General features: G+C 35.0%; 1 long non-coding RNA gene across 8 annotated transcripts; it reads right to left on the minus strand.

Annotated features, from left to right (window-relative positions):
* Positions 1 to 495: 495 nt before the first annotated feature.
* Positions 496 to 16,533, minus strand: LOC130716873 (uncharacterized). 8 transcript variants are annotated; one of them, XR_009012216.1, is made up of 7 exons: positions 16,501 to 16,533; positions 15,635 to 15,706; positions 13,104 to 13,184; positions 11,012 to 11,086; positions 9,614 to 10,103; positions 1,844 to 6,514; positions 496 to 951 (listed from the first exon to the last, which is right to left on the minus strand). It is a non-coding gene; the product is annotated as an uncharacterized LOC130716873 (long non-coding RNA). The 8 variants fall into 8 exon arrangements; XR_009012220.1 differs by having other exon boundaries at positions 13,104 to 13,181; positions 16,501 to 16,516; XR_009012215.1 differs by lacking the exon at positions 16,501 to 16,533 and having other exon boundaries at positions 9,614 to 9,691; positions 9,987 to 10,103; positions 15,635 to 16,493.
* Between the last annotated feature and the right edge of the window lie 3,169 nt (positions 16,534 to 19,702).

Genomic DNA, 19,702 nt, shown 5'->3' on the forward strand with positions numbered 1-19,702 from the left:
CTCGAATTACCTTCTATAACTGCGAGAGGAAGAAAAATTGCGATTACTGTCACGATTGCAATTTTAGTTGCGGGCAATGCGGCCATGATGCAGTTATTGTAATTTTTTTCTTCAAAACCATTTCCTATTCCCTCAAATTATTCTATCTCAATTTCTTTTTTCCATTTGGGCATTGCTATTTGCTACAAATTAATAACATTTCCTCCAACAATTCCCTTAAACTTACATTCCTTTTCCCATTTAAATAGCTGTTCCAAAAAGGCTAAAATCCAACATTAAATGGAAATATATTAAATCAAATTATCTTCCAAATGCATTTTGATACTCTACAGTATCTCCAGAAAAGTTTTGTTCTTACTCAAATTTAAATGTAAATGGAGTAGAGAGAAGAAAGAGATAAAAAATGGAAAGATAAAAGATGTGATAAATGATATGGTTGAATGAAAAGAAAGATGGATAAAACTATTATGAAGTTAATCATTTCCGTTTATCATATAATAAATGTGGCCCTGAAATACATATAGCAATGTCTTTAGCATAAAAGAAATGCTTGACGAAATGGGAGAACCTGATTTTAACCAATTCACTCTAAAAAAGGCATGAGAGCTACGCCCTTTTTATTTAGTTTGATAACATCTCACAATTACCATTTTTCACAAGGCATAGATGAAACTGTACCTAAGATTTATTTAATGTAAGATTGAAAGGGTACAGAAAATTACAAACATGATTCGGAATCTTAATATCATAGAAGCCTGAATCCATGGACATTTTGTGTCTTCACTCTTTAGGTCCCATTTTGTATCTGAACACACATTGCAGCTTGCAGGATAGGGAGAAAGATAAACATATCAACAGTCAACTGATTCTGAAAATTTAATAGATAGGGACCAACCTTCTCTTTCCTTCATCAAATAAAGGATGAAATGCAGGTACCACGAACAGAGACACCTAGAAGTATAAAGGGTGAGGAGCAGTAAATAAATGGCAATATAGAGGAATAGAGTGGTGTCAAAGCATGTCATTGAACTTCTCCATGATAGCTAACGTCACACAAACACTCAAAGAAAGAATAACATAAATGAAATATACACAACACACAACACAACATCCATAAAAACAGTGCCCTCAGATGTCAGCAGAATAGTACTTTGTCAACATCTATAAAAGCCTCTCAACATATGTCAAGGCAGTGCACACAAGACACAACCCCACACCTCCGCCATTTCTACCCACTGTCAATAATAATAATAATAATAATAAGAAGAGGAAGAAGAAGATGATGATGAAGATGGCGATGAAGAGTAGTGGCAGCAGCAGCAGCAGCAGAAGCTGTGATGGCAGTGGGAAGAAAGGCAGAAGAGATGGAAAGGCTAATATTCAGAGTACCATATCTTATAATGTTCATTCGTCATCGGGCATTCCAATATGAAGATATACATGCATTATGAATGTTGTTAACAGCACACTTAGATTTTAGTGCATCCCATTACAAAGATGTATACATTCTTATAAACAGCAAATTGATAAAGTGCAACATCAGATCAATGTTGTTAATAGCACACTTAGATTTTAGTGCATTTGGATGAGCATTCTAAAGAAAACCCTGAAGCATATTATTTTATATATATATATACGTGTGTGTGTGTGTTTAATATAGTTAAAAGTGAAAATAATAAGAAAATATTGATAAAACTATATAAAATGAAACACCAAATTCAAATGAAAGCTACATCATATTTAAAACTTAATCCAAGATCAAATGAAATCATTAAATAAATAAAGTGTCAATGTTGAAAGAAGTTTAGATGTTTAGGGGGACATGCACAGCAAAAGTACTTACCATGTTGGTTCTGAATGCTGGCAGGAACTCATGTACAAGTGCAAATAGGTGAGAGCCCCCCCCCCCCCCCAAAATTAGGGGGTCAGAAAAGCTTTCAAGGCTGTACATTTGTTTCAATACTGCAGTAAACCTAAAAACTCAGCCAAGGATCAGATCATGCAACAAAATTTCAATAATCCAAAACCACAAATAGAGAACTGAAACTATTCAATATGATATGATAACAATGCCCTCAGATATCATAGCTTTGCTTTAGAAGTAATCACGCGGGATAAAGCCAATGGTGTTCATCAAAAGCCTTACCAAACAACCACATATATTCATCATCATCATCGTATATGTGTGCGTGGGTATGCATGCATGGGCCATGGGGGGGGGGGGAGAGAGGGAGAGAGGAGGAGGAGGAGGAAGGGTGGTGGTGGAAAAGCAAATGACAAATCAAGAACCAATGGCTCATCTGATCTCATTACAAATGAAATGAGTTATCCATCATTGGGCATCACCATACCATCATGTTACAACATCTAAGTATTATGAAGATGTAGATAAAGCCAAACATGATGCTACAGACTCTATGCAAAGCTTTAAAAGTCACACAAGTGCTCAAAAGGATGCATAACATATAAATTTAAATGTCCCAGAAACAAATTGACAAGTTCAAACGCAAGATAATAAAAAGTGCCCTCAGAAGTGACCAGAGTAGTACTTAATCAACATCAACAAGCCAGTTCTCACAAGACAACCTCACACCTCCACCATCTCTACCCACTGTTAGCGACTCACCACTGCCGCCACCATCAACAACAACAACAACAACAATCATTAGGAACGGAGGGAGTAATAAAGAGAGAAGAACCAAAGCAACAGCAGCATAGTCGACTATGGCAGCAGGCAGAGAGGCAGAAAGATGCAACGGATTTGAATGACATTCAGAGTACCATATCTTAAAATGATCATTCATCATTGGGCATATCCATACGAAATATATCAATCAAATAATCCAGAGGAAATTGAATAACTAATAAAGGCAGTACAAAGCAAATATACAAGTTGAAATTAAAAGTGAAAACAAGCAAGAAACATCCTAAAGAAATATCCCAAAGTTAAAGAGAAAGGCAAAAAAAAAAAAAGATACATATGCCGTTGAAAATAATATCTAGGATAACCAAGAAATTTATGCAAGAGCCGAAACAAACCTATAAAAAAATTGAAACCTATTTTAACCAGTCAAGGGGAGAGGAATGCCTAGCTCTCAGATCTCATAGCTTAATAAAGATCATCTACAGCCTATGCAGCAGGCTTCATTCACACCGTTCATGCACCATCTCCACACACACACACACACAGAGATCGATATATAGATAGATAGATAGAGAGAGAGAGAGAGAGAGAAGAGGAAGAAGAAATGGTGCATGTCAAGTGATGAACAAACCTGCGGCTCATTGTTCAATTTGTCCATCATTGGACAGGATAGATGACTAAAATGCAATAATACAAACAGAGGGGAAGAAATAATATGTGCAGTGAATAAGGTGCAACAGTAAAATGCATCAATAGTACCGATGTTTTTTTGTTTCCCTTGGAATAACAGGATGTATTTAAGCAATAATTGATAGGAAAAAAATGCAGAGCCCTCAGATCTCATAGCTAATTTCAATCAACAGTTTTTTCCATGGGCTTCACTCACAGCCTTCTTGCACCATATCCAAAATGCTTAAGCTGTTGGGAAGGGTCACATGAATGGTTTTATATTGTATACTAACATTTGCCTATCAAAAAAAAAAGTAGAGAGAGAGAGAGAGAGAGAGAGAGAGCGGTGCAGGTCCAGTTATGAACAAAACCACATGGCCGTTCAATACTCTACTTTTTCATCATCGGGCAGCAAATGCAAACCAGTTAAACCAGTTACGTTAAATCAGTGGAAAACATGAAAGAGCCGAAAACAAGAAACGGCAATTAATAAAAACAATAAATGTACCCTTGCTAGTTGGACAAAATAAATCAGGTAATTAGATCCAAATATTGGTCACTCAGACCACATACAAATTTACCAAAAATAAAACCCCTCGGATTTTACAGCCCCGAATGCTTCTACCATTAAGTAAGGAAAACTCAATGGAATTCATAACTGGTCATAGGAAATTATAACTGTCAAACTATCATAGGCTCTGCAAATAGTAGCTACTCTGAAAAGAAAGAGAGAAACAAGGATGTAAATATTAGAAGATATAAATAAAGATGATGAGAAAGCAAAGTCTAACATGATGCTAAAGACTCTATGAAAACCCGCAAAATAGAAACAAAGCAATTCAATGCAAACAGAACACAGACAACTTCGATTGCTTAACATCAACAGTGTATTGAGTTCCTTCCTAAAAAAATAGAGTACCAAGCCCATTGGTATCAGTCAAAAGCATTTTTATGTATCAAATATTCATCTACCCTGCAAAAAAAAACAACAAATATGATGCCTGTAGGTTTATTTCCATGCTGCAGTAAAACTAAAACTCGCCAAAGATGAGGGATTGCAACAAAATTTCAGTAATACAAAACAACAAATAGAGGCATAGAGAACTTGAACTACTGAACAAGAAAACAGAGTTAAAAAAACAGTGAAACGAGGTAACAAGCAGAAAATGCCCTCAGATCTCATAGCATAGAACCAATCACACAGTTTAGAGCCAATGGCGTTCATCAAAAGCCTTCCCCAACTGCATATAACTAATAATAGGGTTAAATATGTTTTTAGTCCCTGAAAACATAGCAAATGTAGGTGTGGAGGAGAGAGCGAAGAGGCGGCGGTAGCGGTGGTGGTGGTGGTGGTGGCAGAGGTGGAAAAGCAAATGACAAATCAAGAACCAAAGATGATCTAATTGCAAATGAAATTAGTTATGCATCATTGGGCATCACCTTGCAACAACATCAAAATATCATGCGAATAAAAAACGTAAACAGACAATTTAAATTTTAAAATCAGTGATTGAAGAAATGCGAAGCAAATCCCTTGGGATTTTACTATATCACATGTTTCTAAGGTTATTGGTATTTGACCATCAAACAACCATTGCATCCACACAAATAGTAACTATTGTGAAAAGGAAAGAAAGGAGAATATAAACATCACCAATGAATAATTAAGATGAAGGTAAAATCTAACATGGTAATACAGGCTCTAAGCAAATCCAGCAAAACAGTCTACACCAAATTTTAGGGCATGCAACAAAATTAGAGCAATCGAACGAATTACTAGAGGCAAATGCAAACACTACACAAAATGCTTCAGCTGCGTAACATCAACACAAAAATTAGGGCATACAACAAATTTTCAGCAATCGAACAAGAAAACAGAGTTAAAAAACAGGGAATCGAGGAAATAAGCAGAAAATGCCCTCAGATCTGACAGCTTAGAATCAATCAGAAAGACTCAAGCCAGTGCCGTTCATCAAAAGCCTTCACATACCACCGCATATAATCTATCCATCTTCATCTTCATCTTCATCATCATATATATGCATGTGTATGTGTGTGTGTGGAGAGAGAGAGAGAGAGAAACAGAAGAGTTGGTGGAGGCAGTGGTGGAAAAGCAATTGACAAATCAAGAACCAGTGGCTGGCTCATCTGATCTCATTGCAAAATGAAGCTAGTTAAGCATCATTGGGCATTGCATTAAAGCAAAATCAAAATACCATGCAAAAAAAAGCGCAAGAATAAATCTTGAATTTGAAAATCAAGAAGTGGAGAAGACAAACTGTATGCGAATTTGGGCGAAACGAGCCTGTGTTTGGTTCCTTACTTTTGGGCCTGTGAGACTCTGGGTTTTATTGTAGTAAATTTAAAATAATCTCAAATATATTTCAAAAATAATCAGGTTTCCAATTTTTTATTTTTTATTTCTAGATTATAGGTTCTCAAATTTAGAAAAAATATAATGCTCAACTAACTTTTTCATCATCCAAAATATTTTTAGAAAATTTGTTAGAATATATATCTTTACGAAGTCAAGGAGGCAACCACACAAGTTGATTAATTTTTTATCCATCTTTTTTAAAATATTATATTTATTAAAACAAACATGTTCCAGTATTAAACACATCATATTACAGTCATTTACTTTTTTTTAACATTCTTTTGGAATGAAAATCCACGGGTTTAAATGAAAATCTTTTGGAATTTACTTTGGAATGAAAATCTACGGGTTTAAAATCCAGGTGATGCAAATTGTGAACATAGATTAGATTATCAATTGTATTTTAGTTGAAAACTTGCTCTTTTTGCATATGCAATATCTTTCTGTCCCTTTTCTTTTGTATATTAATGAACTTCTCCATTTAAATATCACTAGGAGAAGGGTTATATAATATTAACAAACTACTCAAAAAAAAGTTCTCTGATTAAATGATGACACCATAACTGAGAAAACTAAGACAAGAGGGAATTTTTGTTTTTAGGTGCACAAAAGTAGATGTACCCCAAAGTAAGAGAATAAAAACTAATTCCAAATGAACAAAGTTATTATAGCATCCAACTCAATAGGAGGATCTAGTAGAATAACAAACTTCTGCCCCTTTTACACTACATCTACAAGCAAGCTTAGCAAGGAAATCCACATAGCATTTACCTTCCCAAAGGAGATGATTACACTTGACATTCCACTATCTATCAAGCAGCTCCCTAATAAAAAAAATGCAGATGTCAGGGAAAGAAAGCAAGCACCAAGAAGTATGAATAAAAAACGTAACACCAATACTCAAGGAAATGAATAACAAAAATGTAATGTACACAAGACACAACATCAATAAAAACAATGCCCTCAGATTCAGCTGAATAGTACTTCGTTAACATCCATAAAAGCCTCTCAACATCGGTCAAGGCAGTGCAAACAGGACACAACCCCACACCTCCGCCTTTTCTACCCACTGTCAGTAACAATAATAATAATAATAATAATAACAACAAGTAGAGGAAGAAGAAGAAGAAGATGATGATGATGCTGATGCTGCTGCTACTGCTGCTGCTACGGCAGTGGGAAGAAAGGCAGAAGGGATGGAAAGGCTAATATTCAGAGTACCATATCTCATAATGATCATTCTTCATCGGGCATTTCATCCAGAAGAAATTTGGCAATCAAAATCATGAGGAAAATGAATAATAAATATTGAGTATTGACAGTCTTCAATGACAAAGTAAATCAACAAAAAAAGCAAGGAACAACTCAAGATAAAGATAGAGGTAAAAGGAAGGTAAATTTGCTGATGAAAGTAATGGATAACCATGTAATGATAAGTACAAGTGCTAAATCACCCAGTCAAGTACAATATAGTGGGCACAAGTAATACCAGTATATCAACACAAAAAATAAATCAAAAGCCTCCAGGCCTGTGTTTGATAATTGGAGGGAGGAACAAGAACCTATCTATGTACATGTAAGTTACAATGCAAAAACATACCTACTTATTCATGTTAGGTTATAACTTACCTCAATAAATCTACAACATGGAAAGCATTTACAACAAATTGATGCATATGCATATAACTAGATCATGCACAAATTGATGCTAACTGGCTAAGGAGATACATGGAAAACTTACTTTATATGAGAATGACTTCAGGTCCTCATTTCTAAGAGCATCAAATAGTTAATAAAGAGTATGTATGAAACAGTGTGTGATAGGTACACGGGGTTAGCTAGTTAGTATTAGATTTTATTATATCTTTTATCCAGTCAGCATTAGATTTTATATTTTATTTATATTATATTAGGTTATTTGGTTTAGTATAAATAGAGGTGAGTGTACCTTTATTAGGATGAGTTTTCGAGAGAATTAGGTTTTGGGTGGCTGGTTATTGGATACCAGTTTGTAATTCTGAGGAGAGTGTTTGGCAAATTGGCATCTCTCTTTGTATCTTCCTCTAATTCCTATTTGGGAATTAGGGTTTTCATCAATAATACTTCTAAATTTGCGTGTAGAAAATAAATATGACCAGTCAAGGGAATAATGCAGCTGAGTGATGAACAAAACTGTGCAGCTGCTCATAGTTCAATTTGTCCATCATTGGGCAAGATAGATAACTATAATGCAATAATACAAGCAGGAGGGGGAGAGATAAATGTGCAGTGAACAAGATACAATTTAAATCGAAGATAAACCTACCACTGATTAATAAAACAATTGAAATAGCACTGATATTTGGACATTATATCAGGTAATGAGAGCAAAATTTCAGTCACTCAAAGCATCATTGGTATGTTAGCACATAGAAGATTTCTGCGGTCATTGGTATATTGCCTGTCAAACTATCATTTTCTATGCACATAGTAGCTACAGTGGAAGGTGAAAAGAAAGAGAGAAACAAGGACGTAAAAATCACCACAGGTTAATTAAGCTGAAGGCTACAGTGCTAAAGGCTCTACACAGCGTTATTATCAGAAAAATGCAAACAAAACACAAGCTGCTTCAATTGCTACCATCAATAGGGTATGGAAGAGTCACTTTTTTCCTCATAGGGTGAAAAAAAGGAGTAGGAAACCCATTGTTATCAGTCAAAAGACCATTCAAATAACATACATTTGTACGGATCAAATATTCATATAGCCCCGCAAAAAAAAACAAAAAAAAAAACTAACTTTTTGGGGTTATACAAAGCTTTATAGGTTGTGCTTGTAGATTCGTTTTAACACTGAAGTAACACTAAAAACTCTGCAAAGAATAGGGCTCGCAACAAAATTTCAGTAATCCAACGAAAAAAGATTTAAAAAACAGTGAAACGAGGTAATACGAAGAAAAATGCCCTCAGAGCTCATAGCTTAAAGTTAGAACCAATCACACAGATCAAAGCCAGTGGCGTTCATCAAAAGCCTTCCCAAACCACCACATATAATTATTAATTATTATCATCATCGTCAATTCATCATCATATATATGTGTGTGTAAGCAAGTTGGAGAGAGAGAGAGAGAGAAGAGGAAAAGGTGGAGGCAGTGGTGGAAAAGCAGATGACAAATCAAAAACCAGCGGTTCATCTGATGTCATTCAAATAAATTTAGTTCTGCATCATTGGGCATCACCATACCATCACATTACAACATATACCTCCCCAAAAAATATTATAAGGTCATGAAACACTTAACAATGATATTAAAGTCACACAAGTGCTCAAAAGGATTCATAACATAAAAATTCAAATGTCCCCAAAAACAAATTGGTAAGCTCAAACTCAAGATAAAAAAAAGTGCCCTCAGAAGTCACTGGAGTAGTACTTATTCAACATCCATCAAGCAAGTTTCCACAAGGCAACCTAACACCTCCACCATCTCCACCCACTGTAAGCAACTCAGCAGCATCACCACCACCACCACCAACAAAAATAATAATAATAATAAGGAACGGAAGGAGTAATAAGGAGAAGAAGAAGAAGAAGAAGAAGAAGAAAGACAGAAGAACCAAAGCAACAGCAGCTGGTCGGCTATGGCAGTGGGCAGAAAGGCAGAAAGATACAATGGATTTGATCGATATTCAGAGTACCATATCTTACAATGAGCATTCATCATTGGGCATATCCATAAAAAATATATCAATCAAATAATCCAGACTCCAGAAGAAATTGAATAAGAATTACAGACAGTACAAAGAAAATATACAATTAGAAATTAAATGTGAAAAGAAGAAAGAAACATCTGAAAAAAATACTCCAGAGTAACAGAAAAAGGGTAAAGGAAGATACAAAATAATATCTCAGATAACCAAGAAATGTATGCAAGAGCCAGAACACACCTATAATTAAATTGAAACCAATTTTGACGAGTGATGAACAAAACTGTGCAGCTGCTCATTGATACAATTTGTCCATCACTGGGCAGGATAGATGACTATAAATGAAATAATACAAGCAGGAAAGGAAGAGATAAAATGTGCAGTGAACAAGAAGTGACAGTAAAATGCTCACTATGGAAGCAAAGAAAGTATCAACACTACGTATGTGTTTAAGGAAATATGGAAGCATATTTGTTGGGGGGAAATAAAAAGAAATTCAGAGCCCACAGATCTCATAGCTAAATACAAATCATCAACAGCTTTTTCCACTAAATCAATGGAAAACATGAAGAATCCCCCAACAAGAAACAATAAAATAATACAATAAACGTACCTCTCAGATTTTACAATCTCGAATGCTACTACGATCAAGTAAGGGAAACTCAATTGAATCTATAACTGGCCATAGGTATTAGGACCATCAAACTATTGTCTCTACAAATAGAAGCTACTGTGAAAAGAAAGAAAGAGACAAGTAAAAATCACAACAGATTAATACAAATGATGAGAAGGCAAAGTCTAACATAATGCTAAAGGCTCTATGAAAACCCACAAAATATAGTCTGCACAATGTTATTCAATCATGAGGCAAATGCAAACACAACTCAAACTACTTCAACTGCTTAACATCAACAGGGAATGGAGGAGTTACTTATTTCTTTCCTCAAAAAAAAAAAAAAAGAAAGAGAGTACCAAGCCCAATGTTATCAGTCAAAAGAACATATGAATAACTTGCATCATTATGTATCAAATATTAATGTGCCTCGCAAAACACAAAAAACTTAGGGGTGAGACGAAACTTTCTAGGCTGTACACCTGTTTCAATACTGGAGTAAAACTAAAAGCTATGAGGGCAAGCAAGAAAATTTCAGTAATACAAAACAGCAAATAGGGAACTGAAACGATTCAACGAGAACACAATTAAAATCATTGAAACGAGGTAATAACCAGAAAAAGCCCTCAGATCTCATAGCTTAGAACAAATCACACAGGAGAGGTGTGGCGTTCATCAAAAACTTTCCCAAACCACCGCATAAACAAAAGGCTTAAATATGTTTTTGGTCCCTGGAAATATAGCAAATACTGGTGTAGTGGGGGAGAGAGAGAAGAGGAGATGGTGGCGGTGGTGGAAAAGCAAATGACAAATCAAGAACCAGTGTCTCACCTGATCTCAGAAAATGAAATGAGTTATGCATCATTGGGCACCAGCATGTTACAACATCAAAATATTATGCAAAAAAAGATAAAAAGAAACAATAAATTTTAAAAAGAAAAACGCAGTGAATCAGGTAACTAGAGCAAATTTCTGTCACTCAGCACACATAAATATCTACGAAAACAAAACCCCTTAGATTTTACCATCTCGAAGCCTTCTGCAGTAGGTCATGGGTATTCTAACCATGAAACTATCATTGCCTCTGCACATAGTATTTTCTGTGAAAAGAAAGAAGAACCATGAATGCAAAATTCACCACAAATTAATAAAGATGATGAGTAGGCAAAGTCTAACATGATGCTGCTCAGGGCTCTTGGAAGACAAACATAATAGAGTCTAAACCGTGTTATTCAAACATCAGGCAAATGCAAACACAACCCAAACTATTTCAATTGCTAAACATCAACAAGGCAATAAGGAGTGACTTTTTTCCTCAAAAAGAACAAAAAAGTGTACCAGGCCCATTGTTTATCAATCAACAGACCATTCAAATAACATACATATTATGGAACAGATATTCAGGTATCCCTCTAAAGAAAAACTAAAAATTTAGGGGTGAGATAAAGCTTTCTAGGCATTACATTTGTTTCAATCGTTCAGTAAAATAAAAGAGACTCGCCAAAGATCAGGGGCATGCAACAAAATTTTGGTAAACCAAAACCACAATTAGAGAACTGAAACTATTCAACGAGAAAACTGAGTTGAGAAATAGGGAATCGAGGTAATACAAAGAAAATGCCCTCAGATCTCACTGCTAGCACCAATCACGCAGATTAAAGCCAATGGAGTTCATCAAAAGCCTTCCCAATCCACCACATATAATTATTTTCTTTGTTTCATTTGCATGTGTGTGTGTGTATGCATGAGATAGATATATATATATATATATAGAGAGAGAGAGAAGAGGAGGTGATGGTGGCAGTGGTGGAAAAGCAGATGACAAATCAAGAACCAGTGGCTCATCTGATCTCATTGCAAAATGAATTTAGTTATGCGTCATTGGGCATCGCTATAGCATCGCGTTAACACAACATCAAAATACTATGCTAAAAAAAATACATAAGACAACCGAATGGAAAAGTCAAGTGAGTGAGAAAAGAAAGCATAACAAAAAAATTTACATGATCATGAAACACTTCTCGACGATACCTAACCATCCATCCATGGGCCATGTTTGATTAAAGTCACCCAAATGCTCTAAAGAAAGCATAATATGAAAATTTAAAATCCTCCATAACAAACAGACAATTATTCAAACTCGAGATAAAAAATGGGCCCTCAGATATCACCTGAGTAGTACTTATTCAACAACCATGAAGACAACCTCACACCTCCACCATCTCTACCAAATGTTAGTGACTGAGCAGAAACAACACTACCATCATCACCACCTCCCCCACCAGCAACAACAACAATTAGGAACGGAGGGAGTAATAAAGAAGAGGAGAAGAAGAAGAAAGAGAGAAGAACCAAAGCAATAGCAGCATAGTCATCTATGGCAGTGGGCAGAAAGGCAGAGAGATGCAAAGGATTTGAATAATATTCAGAGTACCATATCGTACAAGGAGCATTCATCATTGGGCATATCCATAAGAAATATTCACGTATCCCACAAAAAAAAACCTAAACTTTAGGGGTCAGATGAAGATTCCTAGGCTGTACATTTGTTTCAATAGTGCAGTAAACCAAAAAAAACTCAACAAAGATGACGGCATACAACAAAATTTCAGTGAGCCGAATCACAATTAGAGAACTGAAACAATTCAACTAGAAAACTGAGTAAAAATGCCCTCAGATCTCATAGCTTAGAACTAATCACGCAGTTGAAAGTCAATGGCGTTCATCAAAAGCCTTCCCAAACCACCACATATGATGATCATTTTCTTTGTTTCTTTTGTTTATGTGTGTGTGTATGCATGTATGAGAGAGAGAAAGAGAGAGAGAGAGAGAGAGAGAGAGAGAGAGAGAGGGAAGAGGAGTTGATGGTGGCAGTGGTGGAAAAGCAGATGACAAATCAAGAACCAGTGACTCAGCTGATATCAAAGAAAATGAACTTAGTTATGCATCATTGGGCACCATCATGTTGCAACATCAAAATATTATGTGTAAAAAGAAAAACGTAAAAAGAAACAATAACTTTAAAAAAAAATGCAATGAATCAGGTAACTAGAGCAAATTTCTGTCACTCAGCACACATAAATATCTACCGGAAAAAAAAAAACCCTTAGATTTTACCATCTCGAACTCGAAGGCTTCTGCAGTCGGTCATTGGTATTTTAACCATGAAACTATCATCATCTCTGCAAATAGTATCTGCTGTGAAAAGAAAGAAAGAAACATAAGAGTAAAATTCACCACATATTAATAAAGATGATGATTAGGAAAAGTCTAACATGATGCTGCTAAGGGATCTATGAAAACCAACAAAATAGAGACTAAACCGTGTTATGTAAACATCAGGCAAATGCAAACACAACCCAAACTATTACAATTGCTAAACATCAACAGGGCAAGAAGGAGTCACTTTTTTCCTCAAAAAGAAAAAAAATAAGTGCACCAGGCCCATTGTTATCAATCAAAAGACCATTCAAATAACATACATTATTATGGAACAAATATTCATGTATCCCGATAATAAAAAAACAAAAACATTAGGGGTGAGATGAAGCTTTCTAGGCTGTACATTTGTTTCAATGGTTCAGTAAAATAAAATAAAAACTCGCCAAAGATCAGGGGCATGCAACAAAATTTCAGTAAGCAAAAACCACAATTAGAACTGAAACTAATCAACGAGAAAACGGAGTTGAAAAACAGGGAATCGAGGTAATACGCAGAAAATGCCCTCAGATAACATTGCTAGAACCAATCACGCAGATTAAAGCCAATGGTGTTCATCAAAAGCCTTCCCAAACCACCACATATTATTATTTTGATATTTTCTTTGTTGCATTTGTATGTGTGTGTGTATGCATGAGATAGATAGATAGATAGATAGATAGAGAGAAAGAGAGAAGGAGGTGATGGTGGCAGTGGTGGAAAAGCAGATGACAAATCAAGAACCAGTGGCTCATCTGATCTCATTGCAAAATGAAATTAGTTATGCATCATTGGGCATCAACATAGCATCGCGTTACAACATCAAAATATTATGCTAAAAAATACGTAAGAATATTGAATGGAAAAATCAACCGAGAGTCAAAAAAAAGCATAATATAAAAATTTACATGGTCATGAAACACTTCTCGACGATACCTAATCGTCCATCCATGGGCCATATTTGATTAAAGTCACCCAAATGCTCTAAAGAGAGCATAATATTAAAATTTAAAATCCGACAAAACAAACCGACAAAATTATTCAAACCCGAGATCAAAAATATGCCCTCAGATATCACCAGAGCAGTTTATTCAACATCCATCGAGACAACCTCACACCTCCACCATCTCTACCCACACTTAGAGACTGAGCAGCAACAACACTACCACCATCACCACCACCACCACCACCAGCAACAACAACAACAACAATTAGGAACAAAGGGAGTAATAAGGAGAAGTACAAGAAGAGAGAGAGAGAGAGGAACCAAAGCAATAGCAGCACAGTCATCTATGGCAGTGGGCAGAAAGGCAGAGAGATGCAAAGGATTTGAATAATATTCAGAGTACCATATCGTACAAGGATCCATAAGAAATATTTCAATCAATTAACCCAGAGGAAATTGAATAAGTAATATTGACAGTACAAGGCAAAATTCACAAGAAGTATAAATTAAAAGTGAAAACAAGCAAAAAACAACTGAAAGAAAGAAATATATTTTTGAAGGTGAAAATGATACGCTGGATAACAGAGTAATTCATTAAGTGCAAGAGCAACAACATACTAATAATTAAATTGAAACCAAATGTAACCAGTCAAGGGGAGAGGAATGCATAGCCCTCAGATCTCATAGCTTAATAAGGATCATCTACAGCTTATGCAGCAGGCTTCATTCACACCGTTCGTGCACCATCTCCACACACACGCGCATACATAAATATAGATATATAGAGAGTGGAGGAGTGAGTGAGTGAGAGAGAGAGAGAGAGAGGAGGAGGAGGAAGAAGAGATGGCACATGTCGAGTGATGAACAAAACTGTGCAGCTGCTCATTGTTCAATTTGTCCATCATTGGGCAGGATATAAATTAGATAACTATAATGCAAAAATACAAGTAGGATGGGATGAGATAAACAGGCAGTGAACAAGACAAGATTAAAATGCTCACTGAAGATATATAGCATGGACAGACACACACAGACACAGTAGTATTCATTTCAGGAACTATGTAAGCCAATTTATTGGGATAAAAAAAATGCAGAGCCCTCAGATCCCATTGCTAAATACAAATCATTAACAGCTTTTTCCACGGGCTTCATTCACATCCTTCTTGCACCATCACATAACACACACACATACACACATAAAAGGATCCTAATCCCACACACACATATATAGACAGAGAGAGAGAGGGGGGGGGATGCAGGTCCAGTTATGAACAAAACCACGTGGCTGTTCTATAGTCCACTTTTTTCATCATGGGGCCAACATAGAAGCAAACCAGTTACATTTTAAATCAATGGAAACCATGAAGAATCAACTAACCAGAATCAAAAAAATAATAAAAACAATTCATATACCATTCCTTGTTGGACGCAATGAATCAGGTAACTAGAGCAAATTTCTGTCACTCAGCACACATAAATATCTACAAAAAACAAAACCCCTTACCATCTCGAAGGCTTCTACGGTCGGTCATTGGTATTTTAACCATGAAACTATCATTGTCTCTGCACATAGTATCTGCAGTGAAAAGAAACAAACAAACAAACAAACAAGACTGTAAAAATCACCACAAATTAATAAACATAATGAGTAGGCAAAGTCTAAGATGATGCTAACTGCTAAGGGTTCTATGAAAACCAACAGTCTAAACCGTGTTATTCAAACATCAGGCAAATGCAAACACAACACAAACTACTTCAATTGCTAAAAAGCGCAGTAAACTAAAAAAAACTTGCTAAAGATGAGGGCATGCAACAAAATTTCAGTGAGCAAAAACCACAATTAGAGAAGTGAAACTATTCAACTAGAAAACTGAGTTAAAATGCCCTCAGATCTGATAGCTTAGAAGTAATCACACAGTTGAAAGCCACTAGCGTTCATCAAAAGCCTTCCCAAACCACCACACAGTATCACTGGCTTCCTTATTCATTTGCATATATGTGTGTGTGGGTTTGGGTATGCATGCATGAGATAGATAGAGAGATAGAGAGAGAGAGAGAGAGAGAGAGAGGGAAGAGGAGTTGATGGTTGCAGTGGTGGAAAAGCAAATGACAAAACAAGAACCAGTGGCTCATCTGATGAGATCTCATTGAAAATGGAAGCTAGTTAAGCATCATTGGGCATCACCATAGCATTGCGTTACAGCAAAATCAAAATGTGAATGCTAAAAAAGAAGGAAAACGGTTGAATTGAAAAATCAAGTGAGTGTGAGAGAAGAAGAGCGAAATGGAGTGAAGTAGCAGAAGGAAAGAATCAAAGAACCAAAGATGGAAGACGAAGAAGGTGTAAGGTTTGTTTGACGGAGGAGACACCTTTGTCGTAAACCCGGTTTCCCCTCATGGTCGTGTGTGGGCTTTTCCTTTAGCTGTTTTGGGCCTGTGTGAGTCTGATAACGTTTTTGGTGTTGGCAAATTAAAAACTCACTCATCAACTTTCTTAATACTATTAGGGGGCGTTTGTTACAAGTTATGAAAAATGATACCCGGGTAAGAGGATTCCCAGGAATATTAAGGGTGTGTTTGGAAAACTTATTCAGGATCCACGTTTGGCCCGATCCACGTTTTTCAGAAGCAAGAAATAGTTGTTTTTGGATTTCTGGATCTACGTTTGGCCTCTCCAGATTTGAAACCAAACACGCACTAAGATAGGAATGTTATGCCTGGGAATCATTAAAAAAATGTGTTTGGTTAACAAATTTAATTCCCGGGAATCTCTTTTTATATTCCTGGGCATAATTATAAAACACGTTTGATTAGAAATGCATATTCCCAGGAATAGGTAATGAAATTACCAAGTTATCCTTACTGTAAATTATATACATATTTTAAATGGACTTATTAAAAATTGAATAAAAATAAAAATAACGTGATTATTATGCTTATATTATGAAATAAATGTATTTTTATAGATATTATTTATACAAACATTATCCATACATTGGTTTCGTAGTAAAAAAACATTGGTTATTCATGACTTTGCACGTAACTAAAAAACCAGTAAAAAAATTAGTATTACCACAGTGCTAGAAAATATAATAAACTGGTTGTGTAACAAGCTGCCACACGCAGAGAAGAAAATGTAAATTGGAAGTATAAATGGTGCCAAAGTGTGCGACCCATTCTGCAACAAGAACTAGCAAAAATTGAGGGAACGTGGGTTGACGAAACGTGGGTTAATAGAAGGGTAAATATGAAATTTCAATCCTAAATTTACTCACCCACTTTAACAACTTTCCCAGGAATCTTGCATACCCACCCTTGAAGCCAGGAATGCAGAGTTGCTGAAATGAACTAAAAAAATTTCCCCGGAAATATCTCATGCCTGTGTATCTTTTTTCCTAATCTTCTACCAAACAAAGGAATCTCCATTCCCACACTCATCATTCCCGGGAATGTTTTATATACCCATGTAACAAACGCCCCCTTACATAATTTTATGATTGTTCTCAATTTTTCATTATATACTTGTCATTTCTTCTATATATGTTATATATATATGTAAAGGAGACTTGAGTTTTTGCATGTATTAAATGCATTAAACCATAAAGCTCTCATACCTTAATATTAAATACATTAAAAAATAAATATTAAATATATTAAAAACTGAAGAAAAAAATTTAAATCATAAAAAACTATTCAACTACTTATATTAAATAACAATATCCATAAACTTAAAATTGACTCGAGCTTTGCATTTGACAAATATTAAAAATTAAATTAATAATAAAATAATATTTATTCATAGATAATTCAGATTAAATAATTTTAGAATAAAAATATTTCTATCTAAACATGTATACATATGTAAAGTAGACTTGAAAAAATAGCATTAAACACATAAAGAAATAATATATTTATTTTGTATTGAATAAATTAAATAAAAAATTGAAGACTAAAATAAAAACTACATCCACTTTATTATTCATTATATTAAATATTAATTATTAAAATTTTCAATTTCTCATATTTAAAAGTAAATATTTAAATTTTCAATTTCTCTTATTTAAAATTAAATATTTAAATTTTAATTATTCATTACAACTTGAGGTAAATTCTTAAACAATAATAATAATTGAAATTTATACCTTTACATTAATGATAATAATAGATTGTTAATAATTATTTGTTTATATTCTTCACTAATTGTTTATTTTAGTTTTAGTTATTAATCATAAGTTGAGAAAGTTTCTATATCTATCTATATATATATATATATATATATAGAGGATGTATCTTATGAGAAAGGTAATCTTATGTGAGAAAATGAGAATAAATCACGACCGTTAGATCTAACCATCAACGGTCAAGATTAAAACATTAAGTCATGTGATTTTTTTAAGTGATCATGTGACAATCACATGACCATTAAATTCTTTTAATCTTAACCGTTGATTGTTAGATCTAACGGTCGTGATTTATTCTCATTTTCTCACATAAGATTACCTTTCTCATAAGATACATCCCCTATATATTTATATTATATATGTAAAGCACACTTGAATTTTAGCATTAAATACAGGGTTAAAAACTATAATCGTCCCTGAACTTTGAGCGAGTTTTGAAAACCGTCCCTCGCCGGAAAATTATCTGAAAACCGTCCTCATACTTTTAAAAACAAATTTGACTCGTCCCTCCGGCCACCATAGGTCCGGCCGGAGCTTACGTGGCCGTCCACGTCATTAATGAGAGTCCGACGTGTATTTTTTTTAAAATAATAAATATTTCTAAAAAAAACATCATCATTTATTTCAAAATAAACATCTTCATCCTGAATTTTAAAATAAAAAAACTTCTTCATCATCTTCCATTGAAACTTTGTTACTGTAGATTCCATGGCAAAATAAGAATAAGCTTCAGGGAATTTTCAATGGCAAAATAAGATTCCATGGCAAAATAAAAATAAGAATAAGCTTCAATTGCTGGGCATACCAAAAATCCTGACGAAAGTATTCAAGGAATACAATAATAGTTAATATGTCTTTATCATTATGTTAGGCGTTGGCACCATATTTGTGCAAAACTTCAAACACGCAGAGTCCAGAAATTTAAGCAAATCTGATAACAATCAAGTCTTAAACAACTTGAAGAAACAAATTTAGAAATCATCATCTTCTTCATTATTATCTTTAACATCCAGAACCCACCACAAACCCTAAAACCCAGAGCCCAGGAAAGAATACACAGGCTCCAAAATTGAACCACCACTGCAACATATTCAACATCGAACCCAGAACCACCACCCACAAAACCCAAAACACAAATCGAAACCCAGAAAGCGCAAATTGAAACACATCAAGCCCAGAAAACCCTAGAAGAAGAAGAAGAAGAAGAAGAAGAAGGTAGTCTCCCACCGTCGTTGTTCAGATCTGAAACGAAACTCGGCAGCTCCTCCACTGTTGTTCACATCTGAAGTCAAATCTCCCTTTTTCTCTTCAAACCCAGCCAAATCCCCCTCTTTCTCTTCAAACCCAGCAAAACCCCCTTCTTTCTAGGTCGCGTTTTGAGGTTTGTTGAT

Source organism: Lotus japonicus, chromosome 5 (assembly GCF_012489685.1).
Source record: "Lotus japonicus ecotype B-129 chromosome 5, LjGifu_v1.2".
NCBI classification, from domain to species: Eukaryota; Viridiplantae; Streptophyta; class Magnoliopsida; order Fabales; family Fabaceae; genus Lotus; species Lotus japonicus.